Below are 8467 nucleotides of genomic sequence, written 5' to 3' on the forward strand. Positions count from 1 at the left end.
ATTACCTGGCTCTTTCATCCATGCAGAGACAAAATCCACGAAAACAGCCCGAGAAACCTTTTCATCTGGCTTCACATTGTGATTACTGGCGCTGACGTTACCCCCCCTGGCCGTGTCAAGATTGTGAATTTCCCGTATGTAGTTGAATTTCATTTCTCCTCATGCAGTCCTAAAGCCTCTCTGACCTCCCTGTTGTGCGAGATGTTGTAAGAAGGATGGGACCTTGTGGAGGCAGCTGTCCTCATCTTAATTTCATGGGTCATCATTTCCGGGGGTTATGTTCTCGTTACCCATTGACTCCAAACGACATTTTAAGTCCACTCATCCCGTCACCGCCAGCACTCAGTTACATTACCTGCATGAAATGCATCTCTGGGAAACTGATTAGCTGTCCAGACTATCACCAGGAGTGTGTGGCGCCTTTTGACTGTATCAAAAGAAAGCACAATGGGGAAAAACCGGCTCCTGGCTTTTGAAAAGTTTGAAACATAAATATCTGATGAAGTAAAAATTCTATCCTATAAAATATTATGATGAGGTAACGATGAGGTAACATTTCATAAGTCTACAATGAATTCATTTCTATATGTATATTTCATACACTTTTCTTTTTATTTACTATTTAACAGATCCATAAGCAAAGGCCCTGCTGTATGCTAATGCACCAGAGTGCATGGGTTTGCTGTTATCAATTAGTCACAGTGGTATGTGGGAGTTTTGGTCACAGTGCTGGCTTTCAAGTGACAAGATTAACAAGACTCATGTAGTGAAATGAATTACCATCATCATGCTGTATTACCATCATACCTGATGGCTTTCGTTACTACAGGTGATGACTCCTCTGTAACAGACTAATGACAGATATGGACGGGAAGAACCTCGGCCTGCCTTTCCGAACACTCACGACCCCGCAACACATAATTCTCCAGCCCTTCAGCTCCGATGGAACATTTCAATTACATTCTAGACGCAATCCAAAACTTACAAGGAAGAGAAGCACAGCACAGAGAAGATGTAGATGTGACACATATCAGCCTCAGGTCAAGGTCCACTTACTGGCTTTTTTCTGGAACATTCCACAGTATGACTTCATCATTGAAGGAACTGTCCATTTAATGATTATGTTGTCACACTAAACCATATTTGAACATGAAAATATTTCAGGTATGATCAGCACTCTGCTGACAGGAAGCAGAGTGCAGTTCACTCACCTCACTGATCACAATGAAACATTTTATATCTCAAACTGAAGGGTTTCACCAAACATACTCAAATGAAGGCTTGTTTGCCACAACACTTTGGTGTCATAAGAAATAAAATGTTAAACTGAGAGTATAGTATTGAGTTTTTACAGAGCAAAACTGCAATCAGCCAGTCAAAGCAGCTGAACACAAGCGCAACCAGCCTGTCAAGCTTTTGATTTCTCTGCAAGTGAAGCGTCATGGGGCTGTAGATATCTGACATTTGAAGAATTTGGATTTGGTGTCTTTCTTTTAGGCTCTTAGAGACAAAAGGTGCTGCAGCAGAACTGGATTAAACAGCAAGTTTGTCTGTCTTAGCATGTCCAGCTAACACATGTGCTAGCAACAGAAGTGAAAGGCGGTTTAAGTCATTACCAGAGATTCGGTTACATTTCCAAACACATCAAACGGTCCTCACCCTGACAGTTGTTTCTCTTGTAATTTAAAGTAAGAATACAAATTAGTATTTAAGATGAACTATAAAAACAAAAGTATCCAGACACACCTCTTTATGGGGCTGCCTTACAGGGTTTGTTCTCGGCCCCTGACTTCCAGTGAAGGGAAATCTTAATGCTTCAGCATACCAAGACATTTTGGACAATGCTATGCTTCCAACTTTGTGGCAACAGTTTGTTGAAGGCCCTTTTCTATTCCAGCATGACTGTGCCCCAGTGCACAAAGCAAAGCTCCATAAAGACATGGTTGGATGAGTTTGGTGTGGAAGAGCTTGACTGGCCCACACAGAGCCCTGACCTCAACCCCATCCAACACCTTTGGGATGAACTGGAACGGAGATTGTGAGCCAGGCCTTTTGGTCCAACATCAGTGTGTGACCTCACAAATGCTCTACTGCATGAATGGGCACAAATTCCCACAGAAACACTCCAACATGTTGTGGAAAGCCTTCACAGAAGAGTGGAAGCTGTTAGAGCTGCAAAGCTGTCTGTGTGTTTACAATGAGATGTCATTAAAGTCCCCATTGGTGAATAATGGTCAGGTGTCCCAATACTTTTATCATTTCTACTTCTATTTAGTGCATGTAGCCAGACAGTTTCATGTTAGAGCAAAATAAGCATGTGGCCATACACTCTCAACATCACGCTTATGAAACAGAAAGACTAAACTGCTCAACCCTGCAATGCATGATCAAGGCTGTTTCTTTATTTCCATGTCTTCTTCATGGATCATCAGTTGGTGGGGCTGCTGACATTTTCCCTGGAGAAACACTGAAAAATGCACATGTCCTATGAGAAATTCAGGCACAAACCTCAGATATGACTGCATTTCTGGGGCCCTTGTAGCTCTTCACTTGCCATGCCAATAATTGTTGACAGCAAATACAAGGAACCATTTCTGACAGATAAATTGCCCTTTTAGCTCATCCAGCAGGTCATCAACATTGTGACTCAAACACTCGAGGAGTGTGTGGAGATGTGCTCTCTGTGGCTCTGCTCAGGCTTCACTGATCCGCTCTCCTAATTACAATAACACCCCACAACACTGTCTTTTCACAAAGCTATAATTTGCTGCAACGGTCTGACAGGCCAGTGGCATCATGCTTACTTTCTCTCAAAAAATAAGATATTTGCACTCGATGATGGAATCTGTGCTGTGTAGGGCCTGTGAGGGCAATGGGAGAGATGAGCAATCAGGTTTGGCAATTAGACCGAGCGCCAAAAGGACTCTCATGATATTAACACAATCAGAGAAACATCATTACCCACAATTAGTGCGAGTGGATATGAAACCACGAAAAGTAGTGAAATGATTTTGATTAGAGGCACAGCCAGAATATATGGATTAAACCATAATTTTAACCTTGAATGAAACGCAATGCGTACACACAAGCGTACCAAACAACGCGTGCTCAGGATGAACATACTGCAGTGCAAAACAGAAACAACGGCGACGTGACGGACAGATGGATGCTTACCAATAAAAGCTTAATGAAAAATAACTCATTATATTTTTATCTCTCTCTCTCAGCAGATAAATTGGTGTAGAAATGTTTGAGAGGAGGCCGGAATAATTACTGGAAGATTCAAGACAGCCATCAAGACGGTCATATAGCACAGCCGCACACTCTCTGAGAATACAATGCTTTAAAATGTACAGCAGAAGATCAAAGCATTGCAGCTGCTGAGAGAAAAGCACGTACCTGCGTTTATTGGAGGCTTGTGATTATTTTGTTCGCATTTGGTGCTAATCCTCTCAGCGATGCTTCACTGCAGGTCTGCAGCATTTTAGCATATGGCTGAAAGCAAACCTTCAGTGTTTGATTTGATATTCAAAAGGTGCTAAATTTGCTAAAATAAAACCAGGAAAACCTGCAATCCACAACGTTGGCACATACAGTATATGCTATATAATAAAAACATTCTAATAGAATCTGGAGTGTGTGGTCTAAGCATTTTACATTCAGTTGAATCTTATTTTTGAAATCTCATCCTGTCCTGAAGTTCTAGGTGTTGCTGGCACAGGCAAAACATTATTGTACAAAGAAGACAGTTTGTATTTGGACACTAACAATGCAGCTCTCAACACTGCTGATGGACTGTTTTCTTGTTCTGATGCTTTCTTTCCTTGTTCTGCACTTTTCCTCAGCCTGCTCCTGTTGTTTCAAACTTATCTCTCTGTCATGTGAACAAGCTGCCATCACTCAATGGAGTCACGGCCAAACTGCCGTCACACTAAATTAGTAAGTTACTCATAAGACTCCAGGGTTGGAAGTAAAGTATTTTCAATAAAGTATTTCCTTTTTTTGTTGTTGTTGTTGTTGTAGTAATTTTGCTTAGTTTGTATTGATTGTAGCTGCAAGGAGCCAAATCAGTGACTGCAGCAGAACACATCATTCATATGAGTTATTAAAGTCAGGGCTTGTTGGCTGAATCACAACAAACCTTGCATTTATATAAAAATGTTAAATTATTTTTTCACAGAAATGGGTTACAACACTTATACCATGTTCAGTCTTTACATTGAAATGTACTTTCTTGGTGAACACTAGAGTAAACTCTACTTTCAACAGCCAGCAGAAGAAATCCAAGTAAAAGCTTGTATTTGTTACTGACAATAATAAAGCTGCTGTATGTATGAATACTGCATAGCTTCTGGCCAATTAGAGCTGAGTATTCTCAAAGGCCCCAGGACACGATGCACTTCGAAATCTACACATAAATCTTTGTACCCACTCAACTCACATCTTTAACATATTTTATAAATAAGGAAGAACCACTGGAGTTTTCTCCACGATGATGGTACATAATGATGTCGTTTTTCTCTTTCATGTAGCTTAATTCTAAACAATGTTCCTTCATGGTAATATTTTCAATGTTTGTATCCATTTACATCTTTAAGATATTCAAAACACAGAGACAGCGTTTAATAATTCACCAATAATTAATCTGTTGAGTGATGATTATCAGATAAGATTATCAAAATCAGATTATCTGGTGTTTTCATCTGTTTCATAAAGGGCGCAATGACTTTAAATGGAATGTGTGAGTAAAAATGAATCATAAATGTTGATAAAAGACAAGAACATAATTAACCTTTTGCTTCCCATCACAGATTCCTATCTGTACTGTGATGACACAAAGAGCTTGTGAAGTGTTAAAAACACGAAAGTCATCAGTGAAGTGAAGTAAACAGTCAGTATCTCTCGATCGGCTCATCAGCACTTGGGTGTATTCACTAATTTTTTACACACTGTTTTTCAGTGCAGTCAGATTAGGCTAATCTTTATGATCTCCATGAAAGGTATTTAATTATTCAGCACCTTTGATCAAATGCTTGATGTCTCTAAGGGTGGCAGAAATTAAGCTTTAAAGAGGTACTTCATCAAAAATGTATCATCTTTTCTGAAGTGTTTTTTGTGACTTTCTCATTGAGAGGATCTTCAGTCTGCTGCAGAGGATCCGCTGGACTGTGTGAGAAGCCAGTGGTCACTGGGAGGAAAAAGCAAAAACATGCGAATAGAAGCCGTTCAGTCCACGGCAGGGGCATTTGTTCAAATAGTCTGTGTTAACATAACAGATCGTTGCATCATGCACCAGATCAGGCTGACGCAGGGAGCTCGGCGTGGTGGAGCTGTGTTGTCGTTCTGATCCTGAATGTGCCGCAATCAGAAGAGATGGCCTGAAGAAGGGAAGCATGAATATCAGTGACTCTGGAAAAAAATTCCTCATTTCGGATGGTAAGTGTTGGCAGTTTATTCAGAAGGTGCAGTCCGCACACCTCAACTTTTCACTGGGGGGCAGTTAAGAAATCCTCAGTCACAGTAAAGCAGTTTCTAATCTAATATCCAAAATCTACAGCAGAACAGATGTTATCTTTCACACAGATCTTTAGAGCAAACAAAATATCTATTTCATTTGAAGAAAAAGATTGTTTTTTTCTTTACTGTGTTTTCTGGGAGGTGAAGCACCCCTGATGGTATCAGATGTTCCTTTTGTTTCAAGAGATAAGTGAGGCTGCACACCTTCTTATGGCTGAACATTATTTGTACCCAGCATGCATTTATGGCTGGTTTCCTCATACGGAGATGCAGTAGTTAGATAATAAAGAGGTTATAAGATCATTTATTATCAGACTATAACACTACTATGACCATGTTATTACTGAGCTGTGATGGAAAAAGCTTCAGCTTTCTTATTTAAATCTTGTTGTTGCTGTCCTGCAGACTTGTTTACAGCATTTTCTAACCAACATTCTTTTGAAATAGAAGTAAAAAACCAAATATTGTTGCAAAAACACATAACCTCACTTAATACTGCATCATCCTGCAGCTGAAGTCCCCTTTAGAGTAACAAATGTGCAGCTCTCAGGGCTGCAGTGTTTATTTCTTCAGGGATTCCATCTGAGCCAGATCTAATCTAGGTAAGAGGATGGATTAGGTTACAGATTATTAATCTGAAGATGGATGGGGATGATGAGCTGGTTGAGCCTCTGGGTTTTGGCTCTGCCTCTGTGAATGCTGGGAAATTGATCTGCAGGTCGATGCTCGGTTCACCCAACTTTAACATGGAAGAGGCGTCCGACTGTGCCTCCAGGGAGCTTTTATTCATGTCCCGCTTGAGCGAGAGAGCAGCCGTCATGTAAGGTGTGCAGCATCCGTCCGCTGACCTGCCCGTGCTCTGATGGCATGAAGCGGGTGGAGCTGCCACCGCCTGCAGAGCCTTAAACTTCCAATTGTCTCTGAATGAAAGATGAGGCACCGCACGCTGATCTTTTCTTCATCTTGTTAGTCAGCATCCCGCAGTAAACAACTTTATTGCCTTTTCAAGTCGCTCCGTCTGCGGCACACGCCGAGTCACTGAGCCACTTGAAATGGGTTTTTCATGAGCAATCCTCACCTTCGTTCTGAGCACTTTTCTCTATTGTGCCAGCTTTATTGTTTGCAGTGAGTGAAGAAGGAGAACAGTTTCATTTGCACACAACCCGGGGTTATTTAGAGGAAGAGTGGACAACAGCGAGCCGGGATCTCACACGTGGGCGGGTGCACATGTTTGTTTGAGGCAAGGGCGTTATTCACAGTTGAGAAAACAGTTTTGTTGTAGGTGGAGGAACATGGCGCCCTCATCTTAAAAACACAGTTTACACAGCGCACATATAATGTGTAATTGTTTTTAATAAGAAGATGCAAACTGTGGCACAGTTAACATTTTTTGCTAGTTCATTTTCAGTCAGGGATCAATCAGCCAAAGAAGTACATTTTCTCAGGTATGGTACAAGTTCAGTGTGCAGTTTTTCAGTTTTATGCTACTTCATACAAAAACGACTAATCTGTAACAATCCCGTCTGTAATAATCTACTCCATTTTATTTGTAACTTTAGCTACACAAAGCTGTACAAATTTTAATCAACAAATAATTTGGCATTAGGTTGTATTTACACACCTACTTTTCCTAAGGCTAATTGAGAGAACTGGATATTTCTTCCGACAGTTTACTTGGTTTACTTGGTCCAGGGGAATTTGCTCTCGTCACCCCAAGTGTCCCACTAGACGGCCAAAGCGTCGGCAAACTTCTTCTCAGGCTCCAGTGCTACTCCTGTGCGACACTACAACAAAGTAACCCTTAAGCTTAGTATTGCATTAGAAGGTTAAAGGAATATTTTACCCAAAAATGAAAATTCAGTCCTTATCTCTTCACCTCCATGCCGATGGAAAGTCGGCAAAGTTTCTTAGTTCGCAAAACATTTCTGAGGCTTCACAGTAAAAACAAGCGCTGCAGCTTTCTGCTAAACAACAGAAGCAGCTGGGGATTTTAAAACATAAAAAAAAGAAATCCAGAAATTTCAACATGTATCAGGTTAGACAAGATATCCATCTTTGGAGAAGATTTTTGTGGATTTCTGTTCTTTTGAGGCATCATATCTATGAAGCCAAACCAGGCTGAGTTTACTGCAAAAAAAATCATCATTGAAGTTTGTATGACTGCAGGCAAATAAAAGGTAAGTCTCGCTCAGGTTCAACAGGTGGAAGGTTGTTTTCTGCACAGATTCCTTCCTTGAGGGATGGAAGACACATTCTGCAACTGCTCAGCTCTCACATCACGTCACATCACACATGTAATGTGTTTTGTGATCACCTGTGGCACCGGCACCTGTAGCCCCCTGATCACGCCTTCCCCATCACTGTGCTTTTAATGCATTTTTCAGCAGTATTCAAGTAAAAGGGGCAGTCTCACATCTCCCTGCCACTTTATGTGCAGATCACTACATTATTAATCAAGGTAAAGTCGCACCAAACCACAGTGGAAAGCTCTAGTGGGGATTAAAAATGGCTGCGTGCAGAGCATTCGCGAAGAGGACGCTCAAAGGGGAGCCGAAGGGTGAATTTGATTGATTTGGTCGATTTCCATCACATGGACTCACTTTGTTTGTTCTTCAGGGCTCGATGCGAGACATTTTGAGAATTTTTTATTTTTAAATTTAAAATAGAGATCAGACAGAATTCCTTGACACTCTGGTCTCATGAAATATCGTGAAATAACCATATCATCTTGGCATGTTTTGCTCACAGTGCAGAAGAACCAAGACAGCAGCCGCCCTCATTACTGTTTAACCAAGCAGTCTATGAAATGTTAATGCTCGTAATTTTACTAATAATATTTAAAGTGGAAGGTAACTCAAGGCACAGCTCTGCAACTGGTCAGCTCATTCACAGGAGCTGCATGTGGGGGATTTTTCCCTTTAGCATGTTTTTTAACTATTAATGGAGTATT

The sequence above is a fragment of the Scatophagus argus genome, chromosome 11 (genome assembly GCF_020382885.2).
Source record: "Scatophagus argus isolate fScaArg1 chromosome 11, fScaArg1.pri, whole genome shotgun sequence".
NCBI classification, from domain to species: Eukaryota; Metazoa; Chordata; class Actinopteri; family Scatophagidae; genus Scatophagus; species Scatophagus argus.